The sequence below is a fragment of the Pinus tabuliformis genome, chromosome 8, assembly GCF_031772625.1.
Source record: "Pinus tabuliformis cultivar Carrire ecotype Pingquan chromosome 8, CPIR1, whole genome shotgun sequence".
NCBI lineage: Eukaryota > Viridiplantae > Streptophyta > Pinopsida > Pinales > Pinaceae > Pinus > Pinus tabuliformis.
In genome coordinates this window covers 902,265,515-902,283,774 of record NC_142294.1, presented here as the reverse complement: position 1 = coordinate 902,283,774, position 18,260 = coordinate 902,265,515, and positions in this window count along the sequence as shown.

Below are 18,260 nucleotides of genomic sequence, written 5' to 3'. Positions count from 1 at the left end.
TTTTGTACTTTGCAGAGAATTGCTGTTGGTTTTGAGATAGAGATCAGTGCATTGGGTGATTTATGCTTTGTTGGAGGTGAAGAGGGGATTCCTTTGATGGGGGGTTGATGCTGGATCAAGAATCATTGGTTGTAACTCCTCCTAGACCTTCTTGTTATATCAATAAAACTATTTGAGTTTCTCCTACATGCTTGTGTATCAATGATGTTTTATTATATTTGCATGTTTAGCTTAAATCTGATCCTAAGCTATTTATGAATGTAAATCCATGCCTTTGTGTAGTTTTCCTCTTCTGTGATCTTGCAGGAACTTGGTGAAGCTGGGCAAGTAAGGGAGCAGGTAGCTGGAAGCTGTCAAAGAGGAGAGAGATTGGATCAAAGGACTAGCGCAAGACACAGGTTGGTTCATCCTATTCCTCTTCGTTTACAGTTCATAAAGAAGAATACGAAAGCAGTTTTCCTTGTTTGTTGCTAAGGTACTGTCACACCTTAGTGGGATAGGGGCGTTCTGAGTAGACACTTTTCCCGTCAACAAAATGGCGACTCCGCTGGGGAATCATGTCTAGTTAGTTTGTTTGTGTTTCTCTTGTTGTTTGTTTCATAAACACAGAAGTAGCAATTGAACTGCATTTGCCATTATCAAATGCAAAGTAGACACCTGCTACTTCAATCCACTCACTGGATTTGTTTATGATTTGAACAGCTGATTCACAAGTGATCTGATTACCCTTTGTGATAGCTCTTAGACCTCCTTTAAATTCACCCTCTGATTGTGCATTACTGATTGCTTTTACTCGACCAAAATCCATAGATTAAACTGCAAACCGTGACCCAGAACCCGGATAGAAGTCTCGTTTCTGCCCCAGCGCAGGCACTGTGAAGAGACTCTGCATTTCAACGCAGTTCCCGAGAGGGCTACCTACGCTACAATTCAGTTTCTCTGTGTAACAGGTGCGCTGATCAGCCTAGCCCTGTGCAGCTGAGGTTCTTTGCTTCATTTTTTCAGTTTTGTCTCTGATTTTGCAGCCTGTGATCAGTGTGTCTCTGTTTAAAAACCCCTTTTCTTTGCCTTAATTCCGCCTCCTTTGTACAAAAAGACTTGATCCGGATTTAAACAGGAACGCAATAGATTACAGAGATAACCATAAATACAGAGATGCAGCGGAAATAATACTTCATTTCATTAATGGAAAATACCGAAATATGCTTACAACCAGAAATGGAAATAAACCAGCTAGGGCGATGGTAGCTTATCTCTGAGAAGAGATGTGCGGCTACATGCCTCTGAACTGTTCCGAACTGTGTTACAATGAGGCTCGAAGGCCTATTTATTGTTGAGAAATAATGGAAAACCCTTCACATCCCGAAACCTAACCCTAGAAGATGAAACACCAAATTGTGGGCCTCGTTTGGGTAAATTGGTACATCAATTTCCCGGGGTCGTAACTTTGGCATACGATCTCCGTTTGACGCGTACGATAGCTCGTTAGAAAGATCTATCTGAGTACTACCACTTTGGGAGGCAACATGGGTCCATGGACCCATGTTGCCCCAGAATCCCAAAAAAACGTCGTTTAGGGCCTCAAAACGGCTCCGGAAGTTCAGGACCCGAAAAACTGCTAAAAATAGTAAACTGTGCTACAATTTAGGAAACTGAAAGAGCTGAAAGAGACAGTTGTGGGGGTCCAAATGGGTTGGTGGGTGGCCACCAACATCCACCTGGATCATTCCTCCCCCCTTAGGAAGCAATGGTCCCCATTGCGTTGAGTTCCTCCTTGAGATGAGGAAGCTTCTTCTGAGCTGGGTCTCTGGTGAGCTGTTCTGCAATCTCTGATGTGTCCAGAAATGGTGGAAAGCATGGTCGACGATGGTCCACATTGAATACTCGGTGCAAGCGAAGGAATGGAGGAATGCTGTGCTTCAAAGCATTGTTGCCCATAGCCTTGGTACTGCTGTGAGGACCATGTCGAAGTGATCTGAGCTTCTGATGGGTTCTGGTAGGGCATTCTTTCTGTCGATGCAACCAGACTTTGTTGCCCACCTGAAACTTGTGTGGTACCCATGTGGGTGAGGAGAAGTTGTTCCTGTGTTTTGTCATGACCGTATCCCTTTGCTGCTACTGCTGCATGGAGGAACCCTTTGCAGGGGTCATGGATGTAGCAACGATCTTCCCCTTATTTTGGGAGTGAACCAGAAAAATGAATTTCCTGGTCTGTGATATGAGCTTGCTGCCTTTTTTGGTAGTGATCAAAGATGTGGCAGTAGGTGGGGCTACCTCCGGTATCCTGTATAATGAATTATTCAAAGAAATAATGACAGCACGAGGCCTTGACTTATACACAGCATGTCGCCTCCACAAGTATGGTTGGCCTAATAATACATCGCAAACATCCAGAGGTGTAACATCACATAATACCTCGTCGGTGAAGGGCTTGATGTTGTAGGGAAGGCGGCACTGCTGGCGAACTTTGAGATCACGTCCTTCATGAAGCCACCCGATACTGTATGGCTGCGGGTGTGGTGTAGTCGGTAGGCCCAACCGCTTCATGACCTCTGCTGAAACCAGGTTCTTTTGGCTACCACTGTCGACAATGAATCGCAGCGGTGAACCCTTCACCCACATCTGTGAGTGGAAAAGACGCTCCCCCTCCTCTGGATCTTCGGGCTCATTTTTCTTGATCTTGGCGGTGGCAACAGTGGCACTGGGATCCGCATCAATGATCTGCTTCCCTTTGCCATTCCCCTTGTCGGGTTCTGGCTCAGGGTCAGAACATGCATCTGATTCGGAAGCCTTCAATTCAGCCACCAGCGACTGCTTGGTCCGACACTCACTTGTGTTATGAGTGGGACTCTTGTGGAACTCACACCACTTTCCTGTGTCCTTCTTCGGCTTCATGGTGTTGTTCTTTTCTTGCGGCTTCGACGGGTTGTCTTGGGTCACCCCGCCTTGGCTTTGTCCTTTGGGCTTCGGATTTGTAGATCCAAAGTCTCGCTTCTTCTGTTTGAACTTTTGCTCGATTTTGACAGTGTATCGGTACGTTGTGCCGAGTGAGGGGATGTTCAAAAACACCATCTCTTCCTGGATGTATCTGTGTAGGCAGCCGCGGTACTTGAGTACCAGATGCAGCTCAGAATCTTTGATACCCAACTGTGTGCAAAGGGTATGAAAAATGTTTGTGAACTCCAGCACATCTTGGTCTCGTCCCTGCCGCAGTGTGGTCCATTTGATGTATTTGTCCTCATAGGTTCCGACAGGGTAGTACTGCTCCTTGATGGCATCCCGGAAGTCATTCCAAGTGGGTGCGGCTAAAAATAGTGAGCCTGTACTTTCATCCTTCTGCTCGCAGTAGGTTTCCCACCAGTCCTTGACGTGGGGGGCTGCTTTGAGAAGAGCGAAAACAATCTTTTCCCGACTTGAAAATTCATGAACAGAAAAGTACCCATCTAGCAGATTTAACCATTTATCTACAACATCTGCGTCTATTTTACCCTCGAAGATGGGGATTTCAAAATTAACTTGTACCTTAAACGGCGTAGCATTTCCAGAGTCGCTGTTGGAAGCCGATGCGTCGCCTCTGGGTAGTCGCTGAAGAATTTGCGCAAAGCTATCCATCATCGCGTTCCTTTGCCGCTCGAGCGCTTCTTCGAGCAAGATTTTGATAGGATCTCCTGCCCCCTCGTCTTTCTTCTCATCCGCCATGGGAGGCCGTCGGGATTTGCGAGGCTGGTCTTGCAAAGGTTCGACCAGTTCAAGCCCTAACTCCTTATATCCCGACCTCGTTGGGGACATGCAAAGAAAAACAGAGAAAAAGCAGACTGCTCTGATACCACTGATCCGGATTTAAACAGGAACGCAATAGATTACAAAGATAACCATAAATACAGAGATGTGATAACCATAAATACAGAGATGCAGCGGAAATAATACTTCATTTCATTAATGGAAAATACCGAAATATGCTTACAACCATAAATGGAAATAAACCAGCTAGGGCGATGGTAGCTTATCTCTGAGAAGAGATGTGCGGCTACATGCCTCTGAACTGTTCCGAACTTTGTTACAATGAGGCTCGAAGGCCTATTTATTGTTGAGAAATAATGGAAAACCCTTCACATCCCGAAACCTAACCCTAGAAGATGAAACACCAAATTGTGGGCCCCGTTTGGGTAAATTGGTACATCAATTTCCCGGGGTCGTAACTTTGGCATACGATCTCCGTTTGACGCGTACGATAGCTCGTTAGAAAGATCTATCCGAGTACTACCACTTTGGGAGGCAACATCGGTCCATGGACCCATGTTGCCCTAGAATCCCAAAAAAACGTCGTTTAGGGCCTCAAAACGGCTCCGGAAGTTCAGGACCCGAAAAACTGCTAAAAATAGTAAACTGTGCTACAATTTAGGAAACTGAAAGAGCTGAAAGAGACAGTTGTGGGGGTCCAAATGGGTTGGTGGGTGGCCACCAACATCCACCTGGATCAAGACTGTAGATGTTCTTTGTGTGTTTGTTAGATCATTTACAATTTTCCATTGAAAAAGTAGAATAGTCATACTGTCGTCCTTGGATTTAGATCTGTCGTAAGTGTCGATTTTGATCTTAGGAGAAAGTTTATTTGCTGTTGACAGTCGATTATGCTTTTACTTTTACCTTTGGTTTGAATTTGTCACTTTCTAGTGTCGAAACGAGTGTTTATTTCAAAATCATAAAGTGTCGTAATCTTCTCTACCTTTTGATTTCGAAAAGAAGCTTGTTTGTGTTTTTCACTTGAAAGAAAATTCAGATTTGTACATCAACTTTCTTTTTAGGCATCAATATTAAGAAAGTTAAAACAAATACATGCATATGTGCATTTGCATATTGATAGTCTGTTTGGCTTGATTTAGGAAAAGTGCATCTACAGTGTGCTCTTTGCTCTTTGAGAAAAGATTGTGTCTTTCTTTTCCCCTTGTAGCTAGGATTTTCATTGCTGAAAAGAGATAAAAGCTTGCTTATCATCTTTAGATTGCATTTTAGGAATTACATCTAAATCTCGTGGTGATCCCAAAAGGAAAACTTCTAAGAAAGATCAACTTAAAATAAATTGAATGAATCTAACAACGCATTGTAACTTAATGCACAACATTTAGAGGTCTAGGCTAGAGACGTATTCCGGCGTCGTAAAGCCTGGTAACTGTTGTCCTCACTGATGGTTGGGTGATTCCTCCACTTTGAAACGATAAGTGCCAGTACGGACTTGTGCTCCCACGTACTGTCGAGTATATATTGGGAGACCCCTATAGGCTTAAAACCTTTTATCCATAGGAAGCCATGTCGGCCGCCCTACTGATCACAATGCACCGAACACAGCATTCGGGAAGATTGACTGTCGTACCATAAAAAGTATTCTGTAGTTTTGCGATTGGTTTGATACTCCCTCGACCTAGATCTCCAGAGCAGTCCCTTTCGTTCCTTTTCAGACTCCTTAACGGAAAAGGTCCATCTGAGCACTTGTCACTTCAGGCTCATTAAAAATCGAAGGAGACTAGAGTCATCTTTTGTTTTTTCTCGACTCTTTAAAATTGAAAAAACAATTTGTGTCCAAGCGTCTTAAAATTTATTTTAAACGGAATATTCATACCCTTTTCCTACGTTGATCTTAGGTTGAGAAAATGGAGTCTACCAACCAAGGAATTCCCCTTGGTGGAAATCCTAGTCCCTTCTCCTCTTGGGGAGATGTTGGTGCACCCCATATGGCCACATTGTCGCTTCCAGGACTGACAATTGGCTTGCTAGTCTGGCTCTTCTCAACCAATGTCGTTCAAAACACCACTATTCCTGAACAATCGAATCAGCAACCAGACGAGTCCAGAGTTGCCCACCAACCTTCTACTTCCTCTAATTCTTCCTCTCCCCCTTCCTCTTCGCTTGATGGGGCTGGCAAAGCCAAAAGTCAAGTTCCTAAGGAGAAGAAGGAGAAGAAGAAGAAAGAGAAGAAGAAGAAGGAGCCAAAGGCGAATGGGGGAAAATGAGTGTCGTCTAACGAAAATCCACACACTGCACCGACCAGGCCTAAATCGCCATGTGTCATTTGCAAAGGAGACCACTTTCACAGAGATTGTCCTTGTATCCCTCGGATACTAAGGGACTGGTCTCCTCGTTTGCACAATCCGGTGTCATCAACCTCTGATGATCATGTTGAAAGCACACCGTCAACTAGCGAAAGTGAAGCCCCGGGACAAAAAGGGAAAGGTAGATTTCCCTGTAAACTGTGCGAAGGAAATCATTCCGTCCACCATTGTCCCTTCTTAGACGAAGCGAAGAGATTTTTGGATGATCGTCCGGTTTCACCGTTACAACTTCCTCTTGGATATAAAAAACTCTTTCCGAGTCCGTCACTAGTTGAGAATCCAGCTGGCCCACTCAAGTTGTCGGCTGAAGCGCCTATCATCGAAGATAAACCATCTGAATCCATAGCAGACGAAAGTCAAAAGGTCGAGGCGGAAGTTGACCCGGTCTTTCCTTCAGAGGTTTTATCTTTGGATGATACAGTCACTGAAGAGAACAAGGATGACACCGTACAAATTCTCTTCATCAACATAGACTCCGACGAACGTGGGGGCAATCTACCCATTCCCTTACCGCAGGAGGGAAGTTCGTCAGAGCCGTACCCGGCCGTCTACTCGGTCCCACCTCCAAGCAACCTAGTTGTCTCCTTCGACTGGAATCAACTAGGCAGACCTCGTTTACCAGCAAGCATATCATTCCGAATTATCGTTCAAATATATAGAATGGTCATGGCTGGTACCATCATAGATGAGGGGGCTTCTGTGAGTATCATTTCCTCTATTGCTTGGAAAGTGCTTGGTTCGCCATCGCTGTTGCCTGAGATGAGAAATCTGACAGGCTTTGATAAAGGAACCAGTCGACCTTTAGGGATCCTTCCCAATGTGCCCATAACATTGAGAGGGAAGACAGTTCAAATGAACATAATGGTAGTTCAAGGACCATTGGATTACAACCTACTCCTTGGACGAGACTATATTTATTGCATGGGAGCCATCGTCTCCTCACTCTTTAGAGTAATGTGTTTTCCGCACGAAGGAAGAGTGGTCAAGCTCGTGGACCAGCTTTCATTTCCCGGATCACGCATAGCAAATAGTCATATACCATCCCTAAATGGTCTCTTCACGTAAGAAATGTCTCAATCTCCAGTCCGTCCTCCCTATGAGCGCAAGTAATTCGGAGGGATATGACTGAAACCCAGGGGGCATGCGTCCTAGTCTACTTCGGCAGGAAAACTTCGGGTATAGAGTAGGTTTCCGCGGGAGAATATGACTAGTCTGTACCCCGTCCATGATTGGAAGAGGGGTTATTCTAGAACAAGATTCTTTTGTCAAAGTTATGTGAGTTGATAGAACTGAGTCAATCACCTTTGTTTATCTTGGTAGACATCGCCGAAGAAGTGTTTTGTTTGCACCGTGAATAGAACAATCTTTGGGTAACCTGTAAGAGGTAGGCCTTTCCTGATAGAACAAATGTTTTGTCTGCAAATTGAGGGGTAATTTTGAAGCCATATTTTATACCTCGGGGCATGCAAACCTTTTGGAGTGTAAGCAAGGGGTGGCTATTTATTTTTTAAATTTTTAGGACCTCTAACCCTTTAAACTCGTAGGATTAGTCGTCACCTAACTTGCATAAAGAAAGGATGTGGGGCAAAAATCTAAAATTTGCCATTTTTATATGAGACATTCTTATCATATGAATGGATTAATCGAGTAGTTTTAGCACATAGTTCAAGCTCGTTAAAAAATAAACATAAGACATGAGCAAGTGTTTCCACCCACGTTTAAGCTCATTAAAAAATGAACTATTCCCCGGTAAATAACCACCATGAATGAAGATTTCAGCCATTAAAGCCTTGGTCGTGTTTGCACTGTCACCTCCACTTTTCCATTGGCCGATCATTCACCTCCATTTGATTGTTTACCCATTTTGAGGAACAGCTGCGAAGAGTGATTTCACTAGCCATCCTTGTGACACTGCCGTGATTGGAAAATTCCAACCCTTACCTGGAATCAGCTGCTACCCATTTTATCACTCGTTCCTCAAAAGACGAGTCTTCTTTAAGCTCTTTTCAACTGACTCATAAAATATGAAAAGATTGCCGAGTTTTGGCCTTCCAGCTCGTTAAAGCGACCGGAAGTGCTATCCCTCCTCTAGATTTTAATCTTTTTGGACCTGAGGGATTATTGCACAAAAAGATCGAGCGCTTGTTTTGTTCGGCTCGTTAAAACTATCAAAAATTCATCCCTTCTGTATTGTTTTATACTTTTTCGGACTTAAGGGATTAGATGACGAAAAAGGAATTTTGGAGTTACCTTTACGTACCTTTTCAGACTCTCGAAAAATGAAAAGGACCGAGTTATCTTTGTCGTTAAAAAGATTAATAGTGACAAACTTGTCTTTAGACAAGAACGAGTTTCACTATCGCTAGGCTCGTTAAAACATAGCGATGGGTTTGCCCGAAGGGAAAATTATAAAACAAGCATATGTTATCCTCCTCAAGCTTGACAAAAATAAAGAGGTACTGGTCAGCAATGACTGGGGAAAAATTGGGAAGAAACTCAAAGAATCTTTATTGGTAGCAAGTCGCTCTTGAACATGACACTTCCACTCCGTGCCTGAGTCGGGTTGGGTTGTTTCATTCACCGGTCACATCACCATGGTCACGCCATACCATCCACATTTGGGGTAAATTCTACCAATCCATCACATAAGTGTCGCCGACATGTTCAAGAGAAGTCATCCAGAGAAGTCACCCGTGTTCCATCCACTACCATACATTACACTTCATTCCTTCATGACCGCCATCCTGAACCATACATCATCAGATCGTTTTCACCTCCATCAAAATCATTTGCTCCGTTCCGTGTCATTGATGTGGGATTCATCAAGGCCCTCCTTTGACGGATCGCTTCTTGTCGACACCAGCTCATTATCCAAGAAGTTGATCTAGGAACACCCCATTCAGTACTTTGAAGCTTGCATGCCTCAATGGCAAGTTTCTCACTTCCGGCGACAGGTATACATCAATGACCTTCGACCGAAAGATTTTGCATGGTGTTTGATGCCAAGTCCTTTATTCACACCACGTGAATTGTACTGCAGTACCTTGAGGGTCATCATCATTATCGGTGATTCCTCTCGCGCTTGTTAACAGTTTACATCATCGACTGGTAATCAAGCGATGTCTTTCCATGTTCGACTTCGAAACATTTCTCACATGGATCGACTTGTACTTCGAGTGAAGATCGGACGAGATTGAAGACCCCGGATCTAGTTTCATTCATCCGGGCTGCGATATATATTCAGGAAAAATAAAGACATTGACATGTACAGCATTACAGCACAGATAATCATCCTACCAAAAGGATGATGACTTCATCAAAATCATCAGTCTACCATCAGACGATTGTCTGTCCTGTGTACATAAAAATGAATTTATAAAGCTGAGCATGGGAATGCCTGCCTCAGCTAGATCATGAAAACAATATGAAGATAATGTATTGTATTGTATCTTATTACAGGTCTCCTCCCAGCATTGAAAGAACTTCGGATCCTCCTAATAAAGCATTTCACCCGATAAACGGCCTCATACTTTAGGGGGCAACTGTTATAGACATTTTTGTGCCTTACAGCTCTAAGCATGAAATGTCCATAAACCAAGGGATCCTAAGTCCCTAAAAGTGTTGTTCCTACCCCTAGAGGAACAAGGTCAACCAATTACAGCTTCTCCCAGACGTTCTCCACCAGAAACTGCTCAGAATCAGTCAAATCAGGATCATTTCAGTTGCTCCACTAGCTAGCTGCGTTGCATAGCACCCCAGTACACTATCTAGGTGCGTTGCAATGCACCTAAACGCACTACCAGGGTGCGCTGAGCGGGAAATGACAAATGGCAGTGTCATTCCGTGAGGTGGACAGGCAATGGAAGCTTCCAGAATCTTCCACCAATGACACTTGCCTCACTGAGTTCGACCAAGGATGAGTAAGAGGCTCTCAGTCTCCAAGTGGAAGCAAGAACTGACAGAGAGAATCCACAAGTCAAATCATAAGCTGACTCATCCTCTTTGCACACATCTATATATGGATCCCTCATCCCAGAGATCCAGAGGCTGGAATTTTGTACTTTGCAGAGAATTGTTGTTGGTTTTGAGATAGAGATCAGTGCATTGGGTGATTTATGCTTTGTTGGAGGTGAAGAGGGTATTCCTTTGCTGGGGGGTTGATACTGGATCAGGAATCATCAGTTGTAACTCCTCCTGGACCTTCTTGTTATATCAATAAAACTATTTGAGTTTCTCCTACATGCTTGTGTATCAATGATGTTTTGTTATATTTTCATGTTTAGCTTAAATCTGATCCTAAGCTATTTATGAATGTAAATCCATGTCTTTGTGTAGTTTTCCTATTCTGTGATCTTGCAGGAACTTGGTGAAGCTGGGCAAGTAAGGGAGCAGGTAGCTGGAAGCTGTCAAAGAGGAGAGAGATTGGATCAAAGGACTAGCGCAAGACACAGGTTGGTTCATCCTATTCCTCTTCGTTTACAGTTCATAAAGAAGAATACGAAAGTAGTTTTCCTTATTTGTTGCTAAGGTACTGTCACACCTTAGTGGGATAGGGGCGTTCTGAGTAGACACTTTTCCCGTCAACACCAGGACTTGACCTGACCTCTCCCAACCAGGATTGACGTTCCATCATACAAATGATGAATATGCAATCTATAGGTCATGAATGCATATCTAAACATAGAGATATGAAAGTTATACGAGGTTTAACAAGAAGGATTTATGCCTTCTCACAATAGTTTTCATAACACAAATTAGGTCACGCATTCATTAAAGAGACATTCATTGAATTAAATGTGATAAGAGCCATACTTACATATGTCATATAAACATATAGCCAAGTAGATAACATTGATAGAAAAAATATTAAATCCATATAATAGGAAGTATAATTACTCATCAAATACAAAAGAAACTTAGCTCTTATTAATTATATGAGGAAGCCAACCAAGTCAGGGACTTCCACGTACCAAACGACCATAGATTGGGCTGAACCAAAATCTTTCTTTCAACCAATCGACCTTGTGCCATATTCTAAGCATGAATGTGGGATCTCATGGGAAAAACCATACCTTGATCTCACCTAAATCGGTCCCGAGATCACAAAACCAAACCGAGCTTGGATGCCTCAAAATTCCTTCAGCATCCCTTAAGGAATTTTCCTTTCTCTAACAACATATTAAGAAATTCCCAGAGAAGACCATCTCCACCCACAACCCTTGGGATTATCTTGAGACCACCTCACCCAAATCCAAAACCTTCCAGCAATCCAGAGCCCAACTGAGAAATAATCCCATCGCACCATGGCTATTTGGGAATGGCAAGCAAACTCTAAAAACCACTTCTGAAAAATCCATGTCACCGATAGCAATGAAACCAAATTCACACATGCACATACCATGCATGTGAAAAGAAACTAGGAAATCATACATGCAACCTGTTTCTTGTAAGTATTCATGTTGAAGTGGCTTGATCCAACCTTTCCTTACTTGATCCTTTCTTTCCTTGCTTTCCTTGTCCTTCATTTTCTTGCTTGTTTTCCTTCTCCTCTTGATGTTGTTCTCCTCTCTGAAAACCAATTCTAAAAATGAACTGAAACTAGGAAAAAAACTTATGTTATGATGTATTTTTATTATTGATTCCTCTAATTTCTTAATTTTTCCTTAATTTTTCTTCAATTTCCTCCTCACATGCAACCTATGAATTTTCACCTCCCTTTTCTCTTATTTTCCTTTATTTTCATAAATAAAATACCAATAGTGCATTGTTTATTTTTCAAACTCTTTTCCATTTCCTTTTCCAATTTCTCCTTAGCCATAATACACAGCAAGTGATGCCCACTAGGATATTTATCCCAACATTCATCTTGGAATAAGTGTCTCATGACCTTGTTCTTATTTTTCCTTTATTAACTTTTATTACATGAGCTTTTAAACTGGGGCTGTTATAGACCCCTCCCACTTAGGAGAACACCATTCTCAGAGTTCTATGACACCTACAACTAGGAAAACTATTGAAATCCAAAACATACTTCCCATGGATCTTTATAACCCAACTCGTTGCAGCATTTACAATAAACATCCTGCTCAAAAGAAAAACCGTCATGATAACATGACAACCATACCACTTATTGGAGCCTTATAACACAACTCATGGTAGTCTTTACATCCGTGTACACACACACACACATAGATACATATATATACATATGCATATACATATACATATACATATACATATACATATACATATACATATATAGATATAGATATACCAAAACATCACACCAAAGTATATACCAAAAAAATTTGCTCAACTAGAGAATATAGAAGGACACATAGCCTGCATATAATCAAACACCTCCAATGTAGCTTCATCGGGCCCAAAGTTCTTCCACTGCACTTTAACTTTCTCGATTGCTCAATTCCTGAGCACGATCTCTTTCCATTGAAATGTGCACTAAGGTTTCGACTAGAATTCTCCTTTTGGTTCCTTTGTTGATGCATTACATACATCCTCAGCATATCCTCAAGAATCATGTTGACCCTCTTTGCCTGTCCATCTTTCTGAGGATGTTAAGTTGTACTAAAGGCCAACTCTATCCCCAAAGCTATGAACAACTCCTTCCAAAACTTGAAAGTGAACTTAGCATCCCTATCTTATACAATCTTCTTTGGAACACCATGCAATCTTATGATCTCCCTAATGAAGACCTATGCCACTTCACTAAATGAGTAAGTAGTCTTCACTAGAATGAAGTGATCTACCTTGATCAACCTATTGATCATAGCCATGATAGAATCATGCTTCCTCGATATCCTTAGAAGACCTATAATGAAATCCATGGAAATGACCTCCCATTTTCATTTTGGAATCGGAATAGGCTAGAGCAACCCACCTGGATTCTTAAACTCTGCGTTCACCTGCTAACAATTCAAGCATCTAACCACAAACTCTACCACTTCCTTCTTCAGAATTGGCTAGTAGTAGAAATTCTTCACTACTGTCAACGTCATCTAATGTCTCGGGTGACCTGAATATGGCTTGACATGAAACTCCCTCAAGATAAACTTCTTGTTCCCACTGTCATCTGGCACATAGATCCTATCCCTGAATCTCACAAAACAATCTGTCATGAGATGATAGTATGCATCTTAATAACCTATACCCTGTTGTAACCTATGTCTAAGATCCATGTACTTGTCATCCTATTGGCCTTCTTGTAAGATATGATCCTATAAATCTATCCCATAAGATATCACTACTACAACATAGTTCATATGCACTCTCCTACTGAGAGCATATTCAACCCTATTCTCCTTACCCTTGATGTATCTGATCTCAAATTCAAACTCACTAGTCATTGCCAACCATCCATCCTACCTGGAATTTTGATTCAGTTGGTCAAACATATATCTCAACCCACTATGATTGATCATCAATGAAAACTGCCTGCGAAGAAGATAATGCCTCCATATCTTCAAGGCATGAATAATATATGCCAACTCAAGATCATAAGTCACATAGTTCTGTTGGTGCTCATTCTTCTTCTTAGACTCATAACGTGCCACATGTCCCTCCTGTATCAAGACCCTACCAAGTCCTCTCTTGTAGGCATATGTACACACCATGAACTCTTTGTCTAGATCTATAATCTTAAGAACTAAACCATTGGTCAACAACTGCTTCAATAATCAAAACTAGTCACAAACTCCTCTGCCTATTAAAATTTATTACCTTTCCTTTGCAATGATGTACTAATAGGATATGCAATGTGTGAGAAGTTCCTAATGAACCTCCTATATTAACCTTCTAGCCCCATGAATGATCTAAATTCGTCCACATTCATAGGATCTTCCCTCTCCATGATAACCCTTATCTTTTCCAAAATCACTGCTATGCCTTCCTTGGAGACAACATATCCCAAGTAATGTACCTCTCTTTGAAAGAAGCTACATTTTCTAAGCTTAGCATACGATTGATTATCTCTTAGAAATCTCAATATTGTTGCTAAGTGTTTGGCATGATCTTCTTCATTCTTAGAATATATCAATATATTATCAATGAATACAAACACAAACTTGTCTAGATAAGAACATAATACAGTATTCATCAAGCACATCAAAGTAGTTGGGGCATTACTCAAACTAAAAGGAGCCACAACAAACCCATAGTTCCCATCCCTGGTCCTAAAAGTAGTCTTTTAGATGTCATCTTCTTTGGTGCATATCTGATGGTATCCTGATCTCAAATCAATCTTCAAGAACACTACTACTCCCTTCAACTGATCAAACAAGTCATCAATCCTCGACAATGGGTACTTCTTCTTGATCTTCACCTTTTTTAACTTCTTGTAATTAATGCACAACTTGAGGTTACCATCCTTCTTCTTCACGAACAACATTGTTTCACCCCAAGGTGATACACTTGGCCTAATATATCCCTTATCAATCATTTCCTTCAACTACAACTTCAACTCTACTAATTTTGGTGTTGTCATCCTGTAAGGTGCCCATGATGTTGGTTCTGCCCATGGTACCAACTCAATAGAAAACTCCACTTCCATGTGGGGAGGAAACTCTGGAACCTCTGTGCAAAATAGACCTTGAAACTATTGTAATACATAGTATCTCTTGAAGATTCATGCATCCTCAACATCTTTACCCCTGTCACTGGAAATATGAATTGCAAATAGTACACCCCTTCCTGTAATTGTGCTTAGCCTACATAGTGGCGACCATCCTCACTGATGTAGGCTTATTCTTTCCTTTCAAAATTCTCTTTTCCCCATTATCATCCAGGAACTCAATAGCCTTGTCATAAAAATTTACTTTGGTCCTATGAAGATACAGTCAATCCATACCAAAAATCATACTATATGATCCCAATGGAAGTACATTTAGATGTGTTGTTGTAGGCATACCATTCATCTCAAATGCACAAGCTCTTACCCAATGATGAAATCTCTTCTTAGTACTTGTAGCCAACTACACCAACCAAGACTCTACATGCACTTCTTTTCTCAAACCACACTTATCCACGAGGTTAGGATTAACATAACTATAATTAGATCCAAGTTCAATCAAACCATAGAGCTTACGTTTCATCTTAATAATGGATGTCCGGTGATCTTCCTACTTGTTTTCCACCGCTGCATAAATCTGACAAATGTTATGACCAACATCCCTAGTTGTCTGTGCCTCCTGAGCTGTTGCAAAAGAATTGTCACCTTGACATTCTGCAATCTATATGAGTCCATTACCACTCATACTTTCCTCCCTTGCAAGTCTTAAGCCTCATTTCTTCATATCAAGCCTTGAAAATAAGAGAAAACCCTCAAAAGTCTCTAAAACTATGGTTCCGCACTTTCTCTTAGCATTACCTGCGGTCCCGCACCTAAAGGTCATGTCGCCTACGCACCTGACCGCTTTGTCTCTATGTTATGGGTGCGAACCCCTGTAAAAGTAAAAAAGGCACAAGTATATTCTTAAAAACTCACTTTGAGTCATTTCTAGAACCTTCTGGAAGGAATCTTGAGGTGGCAGGTTCACTCCTTTAAGGTTCATGCATCCCATACCTTAAGGAGCTAACCCCTTGATGTGAGGAGCTTATCCCTTTGAAGGAGGACTCTATCCCTTCATAGGTGGACTTGTAACCTCCTTCCTTTGCACTATAAAATGAAGCATTGGGCTGGTTACTGGGAGGTTAAAACATGAATATTTTTGAGGTGAAATACTACTGGAACTTAGTCTTCCTAATTGAGCTTTTGTGAGGAGAGATTACATACCTCTTTGATCTCATTTGGAAAGAGTGTGAGACTTGTCAAAGTAAAGGAGATTCCTGTTTCGGACCCTTGGAAGAGCTTGTACAACATCAAGGCAACAAAGGTTGTAAGGTTCTTCTATTTCAAAGTTAATACAAATAAGTTTATTTTTCTCAATAAGCTATGTTTTATGGTTTATTTTATGGATTCCTTGATCACCATAATGAACATGATTTATGATATTATCTATGCAGGTGTTATTTGATGTGTGCTTGTTTGTGATTGCAGGTTCTCAAAAGGAAACTCTTTCGGACGGTTGAAGGATGGTTGCTACAAACTAGCGTTGGACTTAAGGTAGGGTCTAAACACCTCTATAGTTTTTATTAATGAATCGCAATATGTGTATAGAAAGGTAGATTTGCGTGTCCTGCTTGTTGCTAGATATATTTTGATACTAGGGAGATTGGCCTTGTCTGCAAGATTGATTTATCCGGCCAGCAAATTGACAAATCCACTGGGGAACTGAATTTGGTTTTTGGTTTTCCTTTTTCTTTGACTTGAGAAACTTGTTCTTGTTTCTGGTTTTTGCTTGATGTGTGTGGGATTGGGTACTTTTTAGGATCCATATTATTTTTTGTTTTTCAAAGTTTTCTGAGGACCGCACTTTCTTTTTATAGACAGTGCGGGCATCTCTGCACTTTTCCTTTGAGTGGTACCGCATCTGGTTCTTTTGAAAGCCTGCGGACCTTGTGAAATTTTTTGAAAAACCTAAAATATTTTCTTCCAGTTAAGTTTAGGTTTCATTTACGGCTTTTAATGTCTACCCAAATCTGCATGTATTCTGTCAAAAATCTCTTGTGAGTAAGTTCCATTGGTATTTCTGTTTTAGATTATTTTATTGAAGTTTTGCATGCCTGGATTGGTTTTCACTTGGTCTATGTAGTGACTCAAAGGTTAGAAGCCTAAGAAACCTTAGATTACCCTGGTGTCTTTTGTCTTCTTGATGAGTCTGACTGGTTTTTGAAATCTGCCTTTGGTGAGAAATAGATTTATTTTTCTCTTTGCAAATCTTTGAACTAACTTGGTTATAAGTTTTGAATTTCATTTTTATAAAAGAAAACATAGCTGGATGTTTTTTGATTGATTTGTTATTCTAAACGAATTAATCCTTAGTTTACTGAATAACTAAGTAAAACATCCTCAAAAATATTTGAAGCTTTTATTTCGATTAGGTTTTTAGAAGTTTTTAGATCTCAAGATTAGTTTTTGTAGTTTTGAGTGTTTTCTAGAAATTGTTGAATCTCTTTTGAAAGAATCATTTTTTTGTAGTTTTCGAGTTTTGAAAAGGAAAGGGATTTATTGTGAGCATAATTAATAGTCTCGTTTTGAGTTCTTATTGAAAAAGACAAAAATATTTTCTTTTCACTTACATGTTGAAAGAAATATTTGCTTTTCAAAGAATTTCATTCTCAAACTCTTTCTTTTAGCTAGAAATTCATTAAAGGAAAAATGAATTGTTTATCATTTTAGGTGCATTTTTTTTAGTGTTTTTGGAGTCGAGTCTTCACACCATCAAAGTTTCATTTCCATACCTATTGAATTAAGAAACAACCCATAAAAGTAACGTTTAATTAAAATTGATCTAGCAATCTTTTTAATTTCTAGGGCTCTTATCACCAATATAGCTTAGGCTAGTATCTTGGAGTAGGGAGTAATTAACTCTCCAAGATAGTTAAAACAAACAAGTAGCTATATCTTTCGGTAGGAAATAAATCCAATTGTAATTGATATAATCTGGGAAGCTTCTCTTAAAGGAGTCAATCACGAGATCATGTTCGAACCTTTGAGACAATCAAGTCTGTCTCATTGAGAAAGATAGAAGATTTGCGCGTATTATAAACGGTAAACCTCGGATTAACCATTGTCAAGGAGCCTGGGGTCACTTGCTGGTAAACCTCAAATTGATCATGTCGAGGAGCCTTCAAGGGGATTGAGCTTTGTTACTCTACCCTTGCGCGTAGATTGGATCGTAGACTGTTCCCCCAGTTGTATTTGTTGTTGTTGGTAACCTTAGTGTCCATAAACTTAAGATTATTTCCTAAGGTGACGATGAAGGACGGGTCTCACTGTACCTAGAACATACATCGACTAGACTCACTTGGACTCTCTGGGGGGTTATCTTCACTTGAGATGGTTTTGTGAAGAAACTTGTGCCAGTTTGTTTCATTAAGCATGTTGTCGGGGTAACTGTTCCAACCGCCCTTTCTGTATTGAATTCTACGACGTTGGATTTCATCACCAACTAGTGTTTTTGGTACGGAAAGTTACTGTTTGTGTGTGGTTTGAACTCTTAGATTTTTTAGGCATGTGATTCAATTGTTTGGTTCTTT